Source organism: Sinocyclocheilus anshuiensis, unplaced genomic scaffold (assembly GCF_001515605.1).
Source record: "Sinocyclocheilus anshuiensis isolate Anshui unplaced genomic scaffold, SAMN03320099.WGS_v1.1 scaffold1403, whole genome shotgun sequence".
In the NCBI taxonomy this organism is placed as follows: Eukaryota; Metazoa; Chordata; class Actinopteri; order Cypriniformes; family Cyprinidae; genus Sinocyclocheilus; species Sinocyclocheilus anshuiensis.
The window spans coordinates 359,251-380,861 of record NW_015538003.1 but is presented as its reverse complement, the minus strand read 5'-3'; the positions used below and the strand labels follow the sequence as shown (position 1 = coordinate 380,861).

General features: G+C 38.2%; 1 protein-coding gene across 1 annotated transcript in view; it reads left to right on the top strand.

The window, feature by feature from the left end:
* Positions 1 to 21,611, top strand: part of trabd2b (TraB domain containing 2B) — a 62,687-nt gene that overhangs the window by 4,387 nt on the left and 36,689 nt on the right. The gene's annotated exons all lie outside the window — the stretch shown is intronic.

The window sequence follows — 21,611 nt, the reverse complement described above, 5'->3', positions numbered from 1 at the left end:
ATTTCATATATATGTTTTAAAAATGAATAACTTTATATATATATATATATATATGAAGTAATACATTTCAAAAACTATATATGAAATTTATTACACACGTGTGTGTGTGTGTGTGTGTGTGTGTGTGATTTAAAAAAATATGTAAACCTTATTTTATATGGTTTTTAAAATGTTAAATTATATAATTTAGTTTTTGTAGTCATCAGTAGGTTAAATGATTAAATTCTATTACATTTTATTTATATATACACACACACACACACACACTATGAAATGAATTAGATATAATTATCAGAATTATATTATAAATACAAAGGTAATTTTAAAGTATATATCAGTTTTTTAAATAAGTCTAAACTATAAAAACTATATATATATATATATATATACACACACACACACACACACACACACACACAAAAAATATATATGTACAAGCATTAAGGAAGCAGAGACAATGTGAGGTTTGAAGTCAAAGATCAACATTATTCTGATTTAAATCAGAATCTAAAACTCAAATAGTTTAGTGAGCAAAACAGCATGCTTCATTCCATTATAAGTGTTTCAAACTGTAGTATGCTACATTTTTATCACATGACCTCAGAATACTGCATGTTTAATTCAGAAAATATCATCTTGGAAATAAAAATGGTTATTTTCTGTAAAAATGTCACAACTTTTGACAGTCTTATCAAATAATTAGTATACACACACACACACACACATATATATATAATACACATTTAAAAAATATTGTTCAAAAATTCCAAAATATTGTTTTGCGCTAACTGCGGTCTCATAAGGCCTCAACACAACCACAATACACTTCTTACCACCACAAAACCTGCATCGGTGGCAGCAACACAGACATGAATGCTCACACTGCAACTGAATCTGTGAGCCGGGGCCCCTGTGTGACAGGCAACAGGGCTCCTGTGCTAATTTGAGAGGGTACAGGGGCAACGTAGCCTCTCCACTTTCATCAGCACCTCCTAACTATGCTGTCAAAAAAGAACATGCCTGCAGGGCCTGCCAGCCAGCGCACCCCTGTAAGGAATCGTGGGAAATGTGGACCCAGCGCAGGGTGACAGCTCTCTCATCTTTAATCTGGGAGAGGTCAAAATACCACTCTCATTCCCAGGCTGACAAAGTCAAAATATCTCTTTTTTTAATGTAGCAGCAAAATAATACTTTCAGACAGAATGGGTTTTAGATAGAATTACAGTTTGGATATTTATTGCATCAAATATTTCTTTGAGTATGAGTTTATTTTTCTCTGCATTGCGTTCATATGCTAAATGTCACCAGAATGGGCAGAACAGATGGAGTTAGGCACTGCAATATGAACTGTTACAAAGTACTCTTAATGATTCTAGAAGTCTCTGCTTTAGATTCTGGCGAAGGCTCAGCCAGCGATCCATTTTAATCACAGGGCTAATCAGCAAGCTTTTGAACATCTGAATTTCCTACAGCTTTCCGCCCAAAAATAGTCCCAGAAGAAGTAAAGAGCATGAAATTAAAATGACAGGCAAATGATTATGCTGTATTAGAATCTGAGGGATAATGTAAGCGCTGTGCTCTCCTGGAACGCTCAAGCAGGAGTGAGGTCAGACGGCAAGATCATGCGTGGAGGCAAGAAGGAAGGGGTTGGATGATGTGTAGGCTGTGGTGTCGCTGCGAGGCTTAATCTGAAACATGAGCCGCGGGATTGTGGGAGATCAGAGTTGGGAACGCTTCCAAATGCCGCTAGCCGGCGTATTAATCGTTCCCAATAAAAGTAACTGCCTACGATATCCTCAAACTTGCAGCGCTCTCATTCTCGGGCTTTCGTGGCGTGAGTCATCAGTTGTCGCTGGCATCTCCACACCAGGATTTGTGTCAGCCGCCCTGGCCTTCACCTTGGGTTAAAGCAGTTAGCCTGACCTCTTCCTCTCTGTTCGCCAAGAGCTCAGGAAGTGCTTTGAGCTCAAAAGGTGCTACAGAAAAACAGGTCCCCATCTCAATGCTGATGTGGTTCCTCTGAGGATAATGGGGTGCGATGCCTGGAGGATAGAGCAGTTTGCCTGGCCTGGCACAGATCCACGTCTGGCTCTCGGATGGAGTGCAGGGGGAAGTTGAGGAGCATTGGGGAGGGTTTGGCTTTCTCCTTGAAGCAGGAGTGGTGAGTTTCAAAGGCCACATGGAGCGCATGGTTGATCTCCATCTCTGCAAACGTGGATGAACATGGACAGCTGGGTATGATAGGAAGCAACACACACTTGCTTAAAGCTTAAAGCGTGCAGAATGCACCAAGCGATAGCAGTACCAGGTGTCTATAGGGATGAAGGGCAAGTTGTTTATCTCTGGTTTTGTGAGAAAAGTTCCCATGATGCATCAGTGAACTGAATGCCTCATGCCTATGCTAAAGCAGGGTACGCAAGCATGTGCTTATTTATTCATCTTGGGGTCCCACTGTAACTAGCATTTGAACATTGGGGGAGGAGACAAAAAATGTACAAGAGCATATATACGCCACCCTCCTCTGGGCTGAGGTCAAAGGTCGCGGCCTAGACCACCTCATGGATACTATAGTCTCTGTGTGATACTGGCTAGCAAAGCAGAAAAGTCACAAGGCTATTTTAGGCTCTGTGTAAGGAGTGAAAATCCCACTGCAAACTCAAACTCAGACTAACGGAATAAAGTTGCTGGAACTCACACTTTAGCAGAAGCCACATCTGTTTTCAGCTGTGAAGAAGTGCTGAAGTGTTGATGGACCTTAGAGGGATAGAGTCTGTTAAAATGGGATTAACAGAAATATATAGGTCAAATACAGCAGAAATATTTGTACACTCACTGTGTAGTTGTCATGAGCTCTTCGTCATATTGTTATACAGCAATTAGTTCCAGTCCACTAATTTGTTTGTATCACTCCGCTTCTCTGTGTTTGCTACAGATAATTCAAACTGTATTAACTACAGTCTTTTTGTTGGCAGAGAGAAAATAAACCATACTGTATAACCCAGCCATATTGTGAATGAAATGCCAGTTACTTTATATTATTTGTTAACAACTTCTTGTTCGTAAGTTTGATGTCTGTAAGATTTCTTATAATACTTTTACTAAGCAAGGACATATTAAATTGATCAAAAGTGACAGTGAAGACATTTACAATGTTATAAAAGATTTTAATTTCAAAGAAATTAATTATTTTGAACTGTCCATTCATAAAATCCTGGAAAAAAAAATCTATCACGGTTTCAACCAAAATATTAAAATATAAAAGCAGCTAATTTTTTAAATAATAAGAAATATTTCTTGAGAACCAAATAAGAATATAACAATGATTTCTGAAGAATCATGTGGCACTGAAGCCTGGAGAAATGATGCTGAAAACTCAGTTTTGTCATCGTAGGAATAAATTACATTTATTCCTATATTAAAATAGAACAGTTCTTATAAGTTGTGATAATATTTCTGCATTTTATGCCACAGCCTTGCATAGCATAAAATACTTCTTTCAAACTACTGTAGCAACTTACAGAACATCACAAGCAAACGACAGAATCACAGCCATTTACTTTTCCTTGTATGCTTATTGTTTAATTAGAAATGTTATTAGGAATGATACCATGATGGAAAAAGTGTGGAAAATTTCCATCATACATTTGGCAAATGTCTCAACTGGCTTATGTTCACAGTTACTGTATCTGTAACAGTTCATCATCAGTATTCAGCTACAAATATTTACTAAGCACTCCATGCTGTAACCATCTGATGGACCTCAGATAAATAATGCATATTTAAATGATAGAATTAAGGAGAATCTGACTTTTGCCGCATTTAAATATTTACATTCCAGGTCTCATGTGTAAGAACTGGGCGCTATGATCTGCTGGCATGAGCAACAGCGTGATGGAAAAAGCAGCCACCTCTGTGCTCCTGCTGGATAACCTCCTAGCCCAAAATATTCTCCTTACCTCTCTCTGTCTCCAGTTTTTTTCTCTCTCGTCCTCTTTGTGGAGGCTTTTTGCACACCTCTGTGACACTCTACCTGCAGAATGGAATATGAGTGTCAGCATGCAATGGAATTAGAATGACTGGAGAGTTTGAATTATAAGGGAATGAGAACACATGAGCTTCAGTCTGGTGGAAGCAAAGATGTTATCATCAAATTCTTTCCTCATTGTTTCAAGATGGTATTGGAGCTTGGTGTTTTCACGTGGCTGATTGGATGATGTTTTAAGCATGTCTTTAAATATTACCCAAGATTCTGGCACTCTCTATTTCATAAATGCTTCTGACTCAGGAATGACCTCAGTTTGTATATCCACAACTTCATTTTCTCATGTACCCATCATGCTGTTAAAGAAATGCAATTTCCATTTGGAGGATGTCCACTAGGGGACTTAAGCCTTCAATGATATCAAGAGCAAATGTGCGTAAAAGTGGCACCGGAGCCAAATCAGGCGATCTGCGGGGCCCATGAACACACACACGGCAGTCAAACTGCTGGCCTAATTACTTAATTGGCCTTTCTAATGACTAAATTGCCCCCTGCTGTCCAGAACCACTTAGACAATTATGTATTGGCCTGAAAAGGAGGCTTGCTCTGGAACTCACTGAAGTGGAAAAGCCAAGCCATGGATACCGTGACTGTTCATCAAATGGGAGGTATTTAGCTACATCAAAGTGCCATCTTACCCAGAGCGTGGCACACACACAGCGAGGAAGCAGTGCTCTGCAGGACCAACTCTCTGTCTGTGCTGAGGGTGTGGCCTTCCTCGCACACAGAGGAAATTATCCATGCAGTACACACTGAGGTTTGTGCCCCACAAACATCCTGTTTCTGCGGCTTGCTGTCAAGTTTAAAATAGAAGTAGATACGGTTAATATGTGTAATGAATTCTGACTCAACAGCAAAAGATGTGTCTGCAAGTCTCACTTATGCTCACCAACAACTGCATTTATTTGAATAAAGACACAGTAAAAACAGTAATATTATAAAATGTTATTGCCATTTAAAATAACCATTTTCTATTTTAATATGTTTTTAAATGTAATATATTCCTGTGATGGCAAAGCTGAATTTTCAGCAGAGAGTACTTGTGTCTTCAGTCACGTGATGCTTCAGAAATCATTATAATATGCTGATTTGGTGCTTAAGAAACATTTCTTATTATTAATGTTGAAAACAGTTGTGCCTCTTAATATTTTTGTGGAAACGTGATACATTTTTAGGAACCTCTGATCAATAGAAAGTTAAAAAGAAAAGCATTTATTTGAAATAGGAATCTTTTGAAGCATTATAAATGTTTTACTGTCTATTTTCATCAATATAATTCATGCTTGATGAATAAAAGTATTAAGAAAAATATCTGACTGACCTAACTTTTAAATATTTTATATATATTTTATATATGACATATTACATATTATATTAACAAAGGTGGTGCTTTGATTGCTGTAGTGGCAGTGCTTTAACAGGGATGAATGTAGAGCTTTAGCGCCTTGCTGACAGTTGGTATTAGACCTTTATCTCGCTAAAATATAGCTTACTGTCTAAGTGCTAAAAACCTTCTCCTTTAAAGAATTGTCTCTAAAATATTCAAGAAAAAAGACGAGTATAGTGAGTTAATCTAAATCTCATTACTCAACTAACCCAATCCTAATTTATATACAGTACACTTAGGCTTTGCTTGAAAAGGGTTAAATGAACATGCTCCTCCCAAACTTTCATTTAAAGCATCATATAAATGTCTTATCATACAGAAATTGAGGCTGATTTTGTGCATGCAGGTTGCTGTTAACAGTGAGTGGACCCTGGTGCTTCCTATTGTTAGTGATTCATGAAACATCTCACTGACTGAATGAATGGTCTGTCTCGTTAAGTCTGTTGTGCTACAGTATTCCAGCCCTAATGAATTCTGCACATTGGGGATAGATCGTGCTCGAGCAGCAGAGCTATGAGCTCCCAGCAGCTGGGAATGCACAAGACAGAGTGCTATTCCACACAGCTGTGATCCCAGCGCCAAGATCCAGCTTTCTGTTCCTTTCTCTTCATCTTCTACACTGCATTCCTTCTTTGAGAATGGAACAGTCATTTCATCTTTGCTTTAATGGCCTCACATCACGCGAGAGGTCGCCCACCGGCTGTCTTACCTATCAGCGAGAACAAGGTCTAAATACAGTATAAAAAAAAACACACACACAAATACAAGCAATGGGTGTAACAGAGTTACATCAGATAACACACTACAAACACTCTTCAGACAGTCAACAGATAAAGAGGTTTTCAGAGTGTTCCCTCTTCATAGGAAAGATTCTGCGGCAACTGACCACAAACATGGCACCCTTTCAGAAATATGAGGAGACTTTCCAGCATTGCTTTTGTTAATGGAACACAGAACAGAGATTGAAATGAGACTGAAATATATTTGTCATGTGCACACTCGAACTACTTGTGTGGTCAACTTCATCACCTTTAAGAGTGCATAATTGTAAGACAGTGCCTTTAAATAAGAAAGTGAATATTATATATATCAAAGGTTTGGGGCCAGTAAGTTGTTTTTTCTTTAAGAAATTAATATTTGTATTCAGAAAGGAAAATTGTGATTAATGTAATAAGAAATTAGCACAAAATCAGCATATTAAGAAAAGATCCTGTGACACTGAAAACTGGAGCAATGGCTGCTGAAAATTCAGCATTGCCAACACAGAAATAAATCAAATTTTAAAATATATTAAAACTGAATTTAATTAAATTGTCATAATATTTCACAATATAACTCTTTTTACTGAATTTTTAATAAACCTTGCTGACTGGCATAAGAAGAAAAAAACATCTTAACTACCCTTCCCCAAACTTTTAAATAATAGTGTGTGTGTGTGCACATATGTATGTATGTGTATGTATGCATGTATGTAAGTCTATACAGTATATGTCTATATTTATCTTATTAATTTAACTAATACTACATGGGCAGGGGAAGCAATGTGCCAAAAATATTTTTGTCTTAAAGGGATAGTTCACCCAAAAATGAAAATTCTGTCATTAATTACTCACCCTTATGTCGTTCCAAACACCTTAAGACCTTCGTTTATCTTTAGAACACAAATTAAGATATTTTTGATGAAATCTGAGAGCTTTCTTACCCTGAATAGACAGCAATGCAACTACCACGTTCAAGGCCCGGAAAGGTATAAGGACATTGTTCAGTTGTGTTGCTGTCTATGCAGGGTCAGAAAGCTCTCAGATTTAATCAAAAATATCTTAATTTGTGTTCTGAAGATTAACTAAGTTTTTAGGTGTTTGGAACGACATGAGGGTAAGTAATTAATAACAGAATTTTCATTTTTGGGTGCACTATCCCTTTAACACATTTCAACCTCTTTCAATCAAACCTTATTGGATAAAATCAAGTCTCACTTTACATTATTCAACACTGAATACTCAGTCTCAGAAATCTGTAAAATGAAAGAAGTTAAATGTATTGCAAACACTGTTTCATGATAATCCAGAAACCTTCCATTCTAGGTTACAGTGGATCCAGGGGTCTTTTTCTGCATCTTATCAGGTCCATAGCACACATGGACAGCCTCTCGGTGACCTCTGCTCTAATACGATCCATACTCTCCCTAAACACTCCTCTGGGTCCTGCCCGCACATGTCCACACAAAGCCCATGAGTCGAGTAAAGATGGGAATATGGCTACTTTTGTGACCCCTGGACAAGCAGGCACGTGCATGCAGAGTAAGAATCATTGCCCTAATCACAACATTCACGATCCTAATGGACAGTTTTGCACTATAAAGCTTCAGCCAGACTGCTATTGTTTGAACAGATGCTGCTATCCACTGGCTAAAACACAGCTCTCTTCTTCTTTTATCATTTCTACCTCCGCCTCAGACAAAGTTTTCATAGCTCGCCCCCGCCGCGTTAGGACTGATGTGAAAAACGCCCGCTGGATCGCTTGAAATGCAGCTTCTCTCATAAAGTTTTACAGGCATGCACATAAATCCTCTGATTCCCTGTCAACCTCTTCCCTTCAAAACCGGTTTCCCGTCACTTTGTCAACGTAACCTCTGTGGTCTCGGAGTCCGAACAACCCCTGATCATCAGCACCTGAGGGATAAAGACAGGCTTCAGTGATATTAACAAGGTCTCATACTCAGTTACACAGTTATCGCCATTCTGCTCTTGAGAAAGGCATCATGGGAAAGATTGTACATCCCTTCATCCATTTTTTTTAATGAGATCAGAATGAGATCAGACAAATTCAGTCCCACTTCATCAATAAATGAGGGATGTAAAATAGTTTGTGGCTGTTAGAGAGTGGATTATATGGCTACATGTGGAACCAAGTACATCTACAGCACTTGTTTATGGCATTTGGAGGGCTTTTTTTCCCAGTCCGTCTAAGATGACAGCAGATAGGTCCAGATTAGCACACGATTAGGTTTCTGCACTGCGCTAATACTGGTTTAGTGCCAGTGACATCATGGGGGAGATGCTGACACGTATCCATTACTAACAGTTCATCACCCAGTCTTGTTTTATCCCCACTCTTTTATTCTTAAATATTCTTAACCCATCTCTTCACAGCCTTCATTCAGTGCTCATAATGCTCTTTACAAAGCATAAAAATGATAGTTTACCAAAAAAAAAGAAAATTCTGTCTTCATTTACTCACCCTATAGTGTCATTTCAAACCCATAAGATTGACTGTCTCTCTGCGTGGAACATAGACGTGGTTATCAAGCAGAATGTACAAGCGTCTCTTTTCCCTACAATGACAGTGAGCATAATAAATACTGTATTTTATTAAAAATGTCAATAAATGCTGGCACTGAAATACATAATGAAAGGGGACAATAAAAAAAGAGAAACAAATAACATTAAAATTACATTTTTGGACATTGATTCATTTAAAAGTAAAAATAAATAAATAAATAAATAAATAATAAAAAAAATAAATATATATATATATATATATTAGTTTTTAATGAAGGATTTATTTTTATTAGTTTGGCACTCCTGGTCCCTTTTCAATTTCACTGTGTGGACAAAAAGTCGTTTTGACATACTGCTAAAAGTTTCGTATGAAAGTGATATGTTTAGAATGACATGAGGGTAAATAAATGATACCAGAATTTTAATTTTTGGGTGAACTATCCCAAATGTCATGGCTGAAAGTTTTTAGTTCTGTCTTTGGTTGATAAATTTCCTTTGCTTACATTCCTTACAGTGCACAAAACTGTCCAACCTTCAGGCTGGCCTTGAGTTAAATACTTCTACCTCCCTGTTTTTATAATCTTTTTTTTTTGTTTTCCAGAAACCATATACTGTTGATTCACCCTACAGAGAGTGGCCACTCAGTGTTGCATTGTTTAAGTTGGGACATGGTGTTTGTCTGCTACCTCGGTTGTCTGCTGGTTGAACTTTCAACATTCGGATGTTCTTGTTTTACGTATGTAAAAACAGACTGATTGAAAGAAGAGAACTTTTGCCTTTTTCCTTATTTGTGGCCAAGAAAAGAGATGTTTTGGCGTATCGTTCCTCTCATCTTCTCTGTTTTTCCTCCGCCTCAGATCTCGCTCAATTTCACCTGCCATTTAATGTTCCGATTCCTGTTCTCCACCTCTCTTCTTTCTCAGCTTTCCCTCTGCACTCCCACTGGAACAGCTTATATGTAATATCAAACACATGGCAACGTTTATAGAAGGCAAATGAGTTGAGAAATCAAATTTGCTTAACGATTCCAGCTCAGGTTCTTCAGGAAACGGTTACCATGGGAGATGATGATGGGCATCTGAAATTACACCCTCCAGACAGAAAGACAGGAAGAGAGAGAACAAGCGAGAGAAATCTCAGGTTTTCAGGTTCAAAGTAGGAGAGGGCACACGTCTGAAAGTTTTTTTTTTTTTGGAGGGGAGGGGGGGCCTGATGTGCTCTGTGGCGAAACCAGAGCTGAACAAACCAGTGTTGTTATTCTTAACTAAAACTATTTAAAAAAATTGCCGATTAAAATAAAATAAAATGTAAAAAGCTCCTTAATTCACCATCATTTTATAAATACAGTTTAATTGTGTTTATAACTTGTAAATGGGCATTTGAGGCAACATTAGCAATGAATGAAAATGAGGAAAAACAAAGAATGGGAACTGGGATATAATATGGTACCATCTCACATTCTTTTTGCTGCGAGCTGGACACAGAGAAAGCAAGAGAAAGGCGGGGGTTTGGGTGGGAGTGAACATGCAGGCCTATTCAGATAGCATAGTTTGGCTTGGCAGTGAAAAGCCTGTGTAAGCAGTCTGGGTAATTGGTTTCTGATGCCCCTGTCAGTTTTCGGCCAGACCACCTGCCCAAGGGAGGAGGTAGAGAGAGAGAGCAAGAAAAAGAGACTTGCACTACAGCATCTCTATCCCACCCATCAAGCTCTTAACCCTCCCTGACTTTCCAAAAAGCCCCCAATTCAGCCCCTATTGCAACACTGGATCATTCACAGGACCCATGTACAGTGTATTCGATTATGATGATGGTCAGATGGGCATCACAGTACGAGAACAGCTCCGGCGAGGCTCGGTCGTCCCTCGAGCAGGGTGCCAGCGGATATGTGCACCACAAGGCAACTTTACAGAACCTCTAATATGAAAAATATGGCTTCAGGCACTCATCCGTGCCAGAGAGCACTTTTCTGTGACTAGCCGTGATATTCGATCGACATGCATTAGCAAATCCTTTCGTTTTCAAGTGCATAAATCACGCTTCTCTGTTCCGGCTCTCACAGGTAACAGCCATAACAGCTATTTCTCAGTTTAAAGCAAAAAAAAAAAAAAAAAAGATGCATGAGGGACTTTATCTGCCATGTCTGAGCAGCAATGGCGCTCCAAGCACCGTTCCAGAGAGACAGATCGCTGTTGGCGTGCCAAAAGCTAAGAGAGATGGAGAAAATAGATGTGCGAGAGAAAGACTGTGTGCATAACGGACACCTTCCAGACGTAGCTCAGCTATTATGGCGGCCAACTCAAGCACATGGCTGCGGTGTGAATGGCTTTTTAATGCCTGCTAACAGCAGTGGTATTTAGCATGGTGGCGAATTGGAGATGGGAAGAGAGTGTCGACAGGCCGTGGACGGGTCTTTCCAGCCATCCCTGACTGAGCTGAACACGTCAGCTTTCCTTGGTGTCCACTAATTCTGAATATTACCACCATTTATGCTGGCTGGATTCGGTTAGAACTACATGTAAAGCCAAAAATACATTTTTGTACATGCCAAAAATGACTTGAAAGGCTCAAAAAACATCTTGGAGTGCTTCAATTAATGGTATAATGTGTTTTTGCTGGAATAATGCAGAGAAGAATTAGCTGAGAGTTTAAAACACGGGTGTGGAGATGTATTAGGACATTGTTGTGATTCCAGGGAGTGTGATTATAGCGCCAAGTTTGGCCCACCAGCTGAAGCAATTATGGATTTTATGGCTTTTCAGTGCAAGATTGACATATTTCAGCACCTTTGACTCCAGCCCAGAGATGACCTCAGTGTTTCTATAACTTTGAAAGGCAGTTATACCACTCGGCACACACAAATGTTTACTGTGTTTGTATATATGTGTGCTTAAGATGCTCTCGGTGTCAGCTGGTCTGTGAACAGCCACAACCTGTAGCTTCAGCTGTAAATTCCCCAACAAATTCCTAAAAACAGGTCAGAGGAGGGTGAAACAGTTCACTACAGAGAAGATACAGTATAAGACCGAATACACTTTGGAAAGAAGTTAAAGCAATGTTCTAAGTTCAAAATAAGTAAAGCTCTATGAACAGCATCTGTCTATAACAGAAAATAATTTGGACTCGTCTCTTAGATTCTAAACATCACTTTTAAGTAACGCACTCATGATAAATGTTAAAAATACACTATTTCAAAAGTATAGCCACAAGACAAACAAAATGTGTCAATGTGTGAAATTAATACCTTAAAGGGATAGTTCACCCAAAATTCTGTCATCTTTACTCACCCTCATGTCATTCCAAACCTGTATGCCTTTCTTTCCTCTGCTGAACACAAAGAAAAATATTTTGAAGAATGCTGATTAACAGTTTCGGTTCCCATTGACTTCCATTATATGTTTTGTCTATACAATGGAAATCAATGGGAATTAAAACTGTTTAGTCGTCGTTTAGTAGTAGCATTCTTCAAAATATCTTTTGTGTTCCACAGAAGTAAGAATGCCATACAGGCTTGGAGTGATATGAGGATGAGTAAACAATGACAGCATTTTGGTTGAACTATCCCTTTAAGGTACTATGCACTGTTAGAAAAGGCAGTGACAGCATATCACTGGTGCTATGATATCTTAGAATATTTTCTAATAAAATGGATAGGTTCCAGCTCTAAAATCTGACTGAATGAGTCACGTGGATGTAAATTAACCAAACGAACACTTGTGATCGTACATCAGGTGAATGCCATATTAATGTATCATCTTGTCAACAGCCTATAGTTAAGCTAATGGATGATATTACTTGGTGGAAAACTTTATTCTTGTAATTATTACAATCAAAGAAATAAAAAAAATTATTGAACATACATGCCTTTTTATATTGATGTTGTGGCCATTTTATGAGGTATTCTTACAAGGTTACAAAGTATTCTTTTCTAATCAAGTTTAAATCTACATGTATGCATTGCATAATATAAGCAAACTTATATTCAAGATATACACTTTATCAATTCATGCATTCCCTGGGAATCAAACCCATGACCCATGGCGTTGCTTAATTGTATTTGTTAAGGCACAGCATTTCGCTGTTCAGTAGGCACAACTAACTAAGAAAGGGGTTAAAATATAAGAAAGTTTTAAAAAGAGTTCTATCTACCAGGGGGTTTCTGTGCTTGTGTGTGCATTCTCTTCCATAATGCCTTTACCAGCCAAATGCGGACCCCCTCCCACCTTGTGTTCTTCAGGAGCCGTGACCCCACTGTGTAGAGGTCAAGTGTGACAGTGCTCCGTATACTGTGAGAAAAGCACACAGGAGCTTGTTAACTTACTAAGCCACATGGCCCCCTGCCGCTCACATTTGGTTTGGAGTGCCATCCGTCTCGGGGGTGAACGAGCCCCGTTACGGCGTTACAGAGCAGAGACATTTCCCCCCACCCTTAGAGCTGTCCACGGTGAAACAGCCATCCATCAACCTGTAAAATACAGGCCTGCAGGGGCCCCTCTCGAACCTGCCACAGGTCCAGGCCAAACTCAGAAGGAAACATCCCTCTCCAAACGAGCCCTTCAAGAGGAACCCTGCCCCTCAGGAGAGAGACAAAGAGGCATGAAAGAGATGCAAGGAGTCATTTGAAACACATTATCCATAGAGGAAAAGTAGGAGCTAATGGTTTTGCTCTGATGGGGAACGGCAAAGAGAGATAGTTAGAGCAAGAGAGAAAAAGCACCTTTAGTGGACTGGTCTCTGTAGGACACTTTGCATCCAAAGAAAACGCTCCTGCCTTTTTGTTTATTGTGGTAATAACCAGGGCCGGATTTACGCATAGGCATTCTAGGCACGTGCCTATGTACACTCGTCCAGGGGAGCCCAACCACAATGAAGAGATATATAATATTTTTGTTATACTATGGGCTATCTACAACAGTAAAAGAACCAAAACCCCAGAAGACATTGAGCAAATAAATATAACAAACAATAGGGTAAAAAATGACAAACTATTTCCATGTCTTCCACCTTTTTTATGTAGGCTACGGAAATCACGCTTTCTTTCTCCCAGTCTCTCTCACAGACGCATACACAGTACAGAAACGTACTCGCGCACACACGCGAAGACGCGAACAGAAACTACTTGTCAGCGCTGCCCCGCAAATTTATCAATAAAATAGTTTCGCAGCTGCAAGCTACTGGACATTTCTCAGTTCTTGAAGCAGTTTAACTTAAAGATTCGCTATTAGTTGACATTTCTCAGTTGCGAGGTTCTTGAAGCAGTTTAACTTAAAGATTTGCTATTAGTAGACGCTTCTGCTGAACGCTGCTGAGAGACGCACAGACGCGCGTATTCACACGTGCTTAATCTGTCTCTCTCCCTCTCTCTCTTTCGCTCTCTCTCTTTCTCTCTCTCTCTCTCTAATAACCGCATTAGACTGCATTAATAACTGCATTAGTCTGCATATCAATGGCTCAAGCCTACATTATTAGCTCTAAAATGACAATTTGGAATTTGCAATGGAAGGTTTGGGATGAGGTGCGTAAAAAATTAGTTCAACACACGAGATTTCAGGACGGAAACATGTCAAATGTCTTGAAACAAATCATCTGAACAGTCTTGGTGTGTGGTTGTGACTCCAGGCCGTTAAAATTATTAGAGAAATAATGCACTCCCGAAGTGGTTATTATGTGGCCACGTCGCGCGCCTATTAATGGAATGGTCTTTCTCAGTTCTCAAACAAATTAAGAACTACATTCGATTTTTATTGACTGAACGCAAGTGCTTATTGCGATAGAAAACACTGTAACGGTTTGCACTGATTAAGAAATATTTCTGTTTGCTTAGGTGATAGTATAAGGCCTAACATATTAATAGGGAAGGGGGGCCCAAAAATTTGTTTAGCCTATGTCACGAAAAGAGGTAAATCCGGCCCTGGTAATAACACATTTAATGTGGTACATTTGATTCTGTCTGCATTGAGGCTCTGTCATTATTGGCTGTGTGTGATCTGGGTCAGTTTTAAGGCTGATGTTACTATGATTCACAGGGATCTTTTGGTTTAGTTTTAAGTCTCATAACTCCTAAACACAAATAAATACGGATTATTAGCTCCAGTCCCTTAGGATCTTGTTTCAAAGAATGAAAATAAAAGCAGGGATGCCCTGATATTAAATGTCTTGCTGATACAGTAAGTCAATAATTATTTCCATGTTATACGGCTAATAACTGATAAACAGCCAACATTAAAATTCTATAGTAATTTGGGTAAATATATATTTTTTAACAATTTAAAATCATTTTAAATGCTACATGTGAGTTTATGCATCAAACATTGCATTATAAAGTATTAAAAATAAATATTTAAATTTTGAGTTTAAATAATATATTTAAAAATGTAAACTGTATGAGATTAAAAAATAGATTTAAACATTAGTGTTTTAAATATTACATTTAAGTTAGTGTTAGATGATGAAAAATAGGGGAAATGATCATGCACAATTAACCAATATCAAACATATAAATAAACAAGTAAGTAAATAAATAAATAAGTACATAAAAGATAATAGACAATGTGTACTACTAAGTGAATTTGTTGCTTTGTTGAATTTAATGTTTATAATATATATATATCAAATGCATCAAAGAGGTGCTTTGTGAAATAAGGGTATGAGAAGATTTGTATTATAATGTATTATATTCTCCCTTTCAGTGTGACTGAGCTTTTCAGACTTTCCCATAATCCTCCTCTCTCACTCTCTGTCTGTGTATGGGAGAGGAGTTGAGGGGAAAAGGTCTTCTGAAAGTGGATCCAAACCGCCTGCTAATCAGGATGCCAAGCCTAACAGGCACTGACAGCCTTACAGTATGTCTGTATATGTGTGTTTTGAAATGGCAGGCTGCCCTGTCAAATCTCCATTTGTTTTGTTTTTTCCACAAAGGCAAGCAGCCCACACATTTACACTGACAAACCACTGTTTGGACTGGTGATCCGCGTGTATCTATTGGCTCATTATCCGCAGTAGATACTTCGAGCTGTATCGTATTGTGGGAATAGATAACCTTCACTTCTACATGGGAAAACGGTTTTGAGTCCAGCACTGACATACATTACACATGCTCTGATTCCAAACCCCCCGATTCACTTTCACTCACGGATGAGAAGCAGATGAGAGCGGGTGAAAATGGCAAGAGAAAGGAAGAGAGAGAGACGGGGAGAGATAAAGGTAGGGAGGTCAGAGCAAGGTTTAGGAAACAGACAGTCACCCCCAGATGAAAGGAATCCACAATCCCCTTCAATGATAACCATGTGTCCCGGTCCCTGCTCTGGTCGGAGAAAGAATCATCAGTCCTGACCAAAACCAAAACCAAGTAAGCTGCCTAACTAGACAGCATTTCCAGACATCATAGGCCATTGTTGCTCTGCAAGCACATTACTTTCTGCTATAATATCCACTTATTACAAATTTATAATTTACTTGTGTCATATATACTTTTATGTTACTTTTGTGTTTTAGGTACTCTGTCTTGTTCTGCGATTAGTGTCTTATCGTGTCCTGAAGTGTGAACCTTGTCACAAGTATTTGGATACCCAGTAAACTCTAAGCTGTCCAAGTGATAAATGTAACAATGTGACTTGATGCTTCTGATACGAAGGCTGTTGCAAAAGGCAAGCAGACTAACTATGTTGCCTTCTAAAATATTTTCTTTGACCAAATTTAGGCAGCATGGTGTGTACTCTTCAAGAAAAAGCAGTCCCAGAATGCAGTGCGTTGAGCTCAAGGAAAATAAAATGATCCAAATGGAGGATGAGTTGAGAGTAAAATAACTTTTAAGTCCTTCAATACTAAAACAAATCAATAAAATAGTTGAATCTAATCAATGGTGGATGCTTTACATATCATTAATGTGTGTATTTTATAGCAATATATATTTTCATAAAATGTGCTATACTGCTGAAGGAAACAATGCTAACAATGTGCTCCTTTAGTCTGACAGTGAATGAAACGGCTCAGTTGCACATGTATAATGCCAGCTATATTGATTGATTGCTCGTTCTACTGATGAAAAAAAGAGAAATACTAACACTGTTGGGTTGCAGGTGTCACGAAGACTGAGTAATGCATTACACTTTCTTACCACTCCTAAATTTACCTTGCTTTATGAAAGCAACAATAATAGATGAATCCAGTCCAGTGAACTGCAAAAACACATTCCCAAGAATAGCAGCACTGTGGAATCAAACACATGTTCAATGCATGTTTGGTTAAATGAGTAAATTACCACTTAGATAACATGTCCACTGGTAATTTTTATGAATTGCCAAAGAATATTTTAAATAGAAAGATGACATGATTATGACAGTAATACAAAGGCCTGTATTACCAGGTAAAATATGACAAACTTTTTTTCCTGTCTGTTTTGTTGATAAAATCTGCTATTTATATATATATATATATATATATATATATATATATCCAAAGTAGTGCTGTCAAACGATTAATCGCATCCAAAATAACGTTTTTTTACATATGTGTTTACTGTGTATATTTATTATGTATATATAAATACAAACATGTGCATGTATATATTTAAGAAAAATATGTTACCCTGGAACCATTCACTGTGTTGACACTCACCTGCCTTTAACTCACCTATTCCAGTCATCCCCTTACCCAGTCAATAAACCATCCTGATTTGCACTTACCTGTTGTGTCTGGCCTTGCTTTGTGACATCATTATTCACATGGATTTATTTCTTTTTGTATCAGCAGCCAGTGAGCTTGCTGTTCAATATTCAAATACTCAGCTAGTGCTTGCTGTAGCAGTTGCAGCGCACTTCAGAAACCCTCCACCTTCCCCAGCTCCACCTGTATAGATCTGCTACAAGGCGATTTCATGTGTGTTATATATGGGGTTATTACATGTTATATGTGCAGCAGCAGTATTTCTTACATGCTCACAGCAGCATGTCTGTTATTGGATGTATTGACAGTAGCAAGTCAAAGCATTTGCTCTTCCGCCGCAGCAGCAGCATAGCAGGTCTATTCTGCCAAGACCAGACACATTAACATTGTCATATACATTACCATGCTAAACTCTCCTAAAAAGTTGTCATGACAGAAATATATATATATATATATATATATATACATACAGTATATATTCACACCACCTTAAATCACCCTAGCCCAAACCCATCAACCAAACCAGCACCATATCTCAGCTAAGCTTTACTGTTTACTGTATATCCCAACCGTTTGATCCAGTTCTGTGTTCTATATGTGTGGGTTCTGTTACCACACTGGGTAAAGCTGTTTTGAGTTTGTTTAAATGGATAGATGTAATGTTTAAATGTTCTCTGAAAATGGTGTTCAAGGCCTCCTTTGAAGCTGTGCTTTGACTCATGGGCCCTGTCAGACTGCCCACAAACCGGACTTAATTATGTGTGTGTTGTGTCTGTCTAATTGACGCCTATAATATCCCCTGTAGGCGTCAGCAGTGTTTGGGTCTGGTGTGACCTGAAATAACCCAAAGAGCTCATCTTCCCTACTCAGGGATTCTGGTTGCACACTGTTTATGGGGCGAACAATTCCCTGCCTGTAATCTATGTGGAAAGGCCTTGAAAATGAAGCATTTCCTCACACAGCCAAGAGTATGAGTGTGTCTGTGTTTGCGGAGAACTGAGTGCTTATTTTTGCTGAAATAGTTCTTCTTCGTCCTACCATTCCTATTATGTATAAAGGCACCGACCGACGTATGCGCACACAGCGATAAAATGTGGTTTGTGTCTAGGAGGCACAGTGCAACACACACACACGACAAAAGATACCAAAACCACAATCACTCACCCGGAGCATCTGTTACTAAATGAAACAAGAGCAGTGGCCCGAATGAAAGATGGGAGCTGCTATCGCTCTCTTCTCAAACACATAAACAAAAACACATTCCTCGTAACTTAAGTACCTCTGACAGATACAGATTTATTGTGAGACGTCTGTCAAACATTTTGATGGAAAAGACCGAACACATCCAGGAACCAAGACTTTAACTGTCTGAGTCCAATATTTATTTTAATTATAATATTAATTTGGAAAACTAAAAGGTTCATGAGAAGAGATTGGGTCCTGAGGTTCGGCAAAACTGAGCTTTTTGTCAGATATATACACTGATACAGACACTCAGAGGTTGAGGCTTTGACACTGTCAAAGTCATTGATATTCACCATTTATATGGGTCTCATTCATTAATAATTGTATTCAAGTGTTTTTGCTTGTGTCTGCAAAATTCGGTTCTTCTGCGAAATTCAGAACAGGTACATACACATATGTATTTCTGCATGGTGCTAAAGATAAATTCTTGGTAGTTGTACCACCATGAGCATGCAATTGAATGTTTATTCAGAGATTATTCAATCCCAGATTAAGCTATAACCTTAAAGGGGTCATATGATGTTATTTTAAAGATCATTATTTTGTGTATTTGGTGTAACAGAATATGTTGACATGCTTTAATGTTCAAAAAACACATTATTTATACTATTATTGTAGGTCCTCTATGTGTAACACTCCAAAGAGAAAGGAAAACTTGAAATTGCATCATATGACCCCTTTAAACACACAATTATATAAATATACAAACACACACAGTACCCATACAAAAGGTCGGTAAAGTTTTTCTCTTTTGCTCACTAAGGCTGCATTTATTTGAGTTATTTTAAATTATAATAATATTTCCCAATTTTACTTTTATTTTATTTTAATATATTTTAAAATTGTATTTATTCCTGTGTTGACAAAGCTGAATTTTCATCAGCCATTACTCCAGTCTTCAGTGTCACATGATCCTTCAGAAAGACATTTCTTATTATCATAATGTTGTGATAATAATGTTTCATTATTATCATGAATGTTGAAAGCAGTTGTGTTGCTGAATATTTTTATGGAAAGTATAGAACTATAGAAAGTTCAAAAGAAAAGCATTTATTTGAAACAGAAATATTTTGAAATCTTGTAAAAATGTCTTTCACTTCAATCAATTTAATGCATCTATGCTTAATCAAAGTATTAAGTTTTCATTTCAACAGTTGTGTATATAACAACAAACTTTTTTGTGTTTGTGATTTGTGTTTGAGTTGATTCTCAATTTTATTATTGATGTATCATTAGTTCTGTGTGAAAATTTTCACACACAGATTTTATGCATGATTACCTCTATACATATTGTTAATGGATGAATGAAAGCCAGTGCGTTTAAACATGAGAGTGACAAAGATACAGAAAGATTGGGTGAGGAAAGGTTAAATGACCTGGGGCATTGCCAAACCAGACAGTATCTTGAGTCCCACAGAGAGATCTGAACAACCGATAACTAGGGTCACAGAACGGCCAATCTGAGGCAGTGCGTGTGTGTGTGTGTGTGTGTGTGTGTGTGTGTGTGTGTCAGATATAGCATTTAAAACTGCACTACAATAAACTACTGAAAAACAGGTTTGTTATTTGCCCCAGGCTCATATTATTAACCAGGACATTTTATCAATCTCATAATCTTGCTCATGAATATTAATTACAGTAGATGGCTTTTCTGTCAGTACTTTTCATGGCACCACAGCAAAGCAAAACAAAGCTGCTAAAATATCATTATTGCATGAAACATAAGGAAATTTCTGATTTCTATTCCCTCAGTTTAATATGGTTGCTACATCCTTGCCTGTGCCCCACAATGCCTTGCATCCATAATTTGCTTCATAATATCCTCTTACACACATTTGCCTCTTATACACCTCCCACAGCTGCAAAAGAGTCAGCCTGGTCCCCTAAAGACTTAATCAGCACCATCTATTACAGAAACAGGAGACTTTAAACTAGGTTTACCCAAATTCTCTGCTCTCAAACAGAGCGGCCCCATTTAAATTTATGAACAAAATCAGAGAGGTAAAGAAAGAGAGTGTGAGAGAACAGTAGTTGAGAGTCCAATAAAAGAGCTCCTTTGTATGCGTTCCCATGAGGCCTCAGTACGGCCCTAATGTGATGGGAGTCAGTGTTGTCCAGAGCAGGAAAAGGGACGACTCGTTGAATTAAATCAGCTGAGATCAGTCTGGCGGCACCGCTGGATTTACTGCTCACAGCTGCTCCAGCAGAAGTAACGTTTAGCGCTACCACAAAATCACCCTCTTCCTCACCTGCTTCATCACAAACTTCAAAAATCAAACTTTATTAACAGGACTGATACGCATTAATGGCACTATTTCCCACAGGGATGAATCAATCTGTGGCAGTTTTAAACGGCTGTTTAAAAGTCGGATCACACTTATAAATAGTGGAGCTTGCTAAGACAATCATCATTAGTATTACTTAAGGTTTGGATTTTGGATAAATCCCGAAGCTTGAGTATTAAACTGCTCGGGTTTGTGCTACAGACATGAATGATACCTCAAATTATGTGGTTTGTTGAAGAAAGGTGTGCTATTACTTTTCTAAGCAATCGGATTGACGATTTTGCCTGACAGACAATTAAAGGAATGGAAAAATCCATTACACTTACTCTGATGGAGGGACCCAAGCCATATTTAGGGTTCATTATATCACAGAGAGATGGAGGTGAACTCTTTTGACTTTGAACCAGCTAACAAGCAACCACATAGCAACGTATAGCGGCAACACAAAATAAACACCAATCATTATTTTGCCAGAAAATGTTAGAAATACTTATTTTAGGCAAGATTTGTATTTGCGAAAGTGCATTAAGAAAGATTTTTTTTTCTGCATGAAATTTCCGCACTAGTACACTCTAAAAATGCTGGGTTAAATACAACCCAGTGCTGGGTAAAATAGGGACAAACCCAGCAATTGGGCTGTTTTGACCCAGCGGTTGGGTTAAATGTTTAACCCAACCTTCTGGGTAGTAACCCAACCGCTGGGTCAAAAC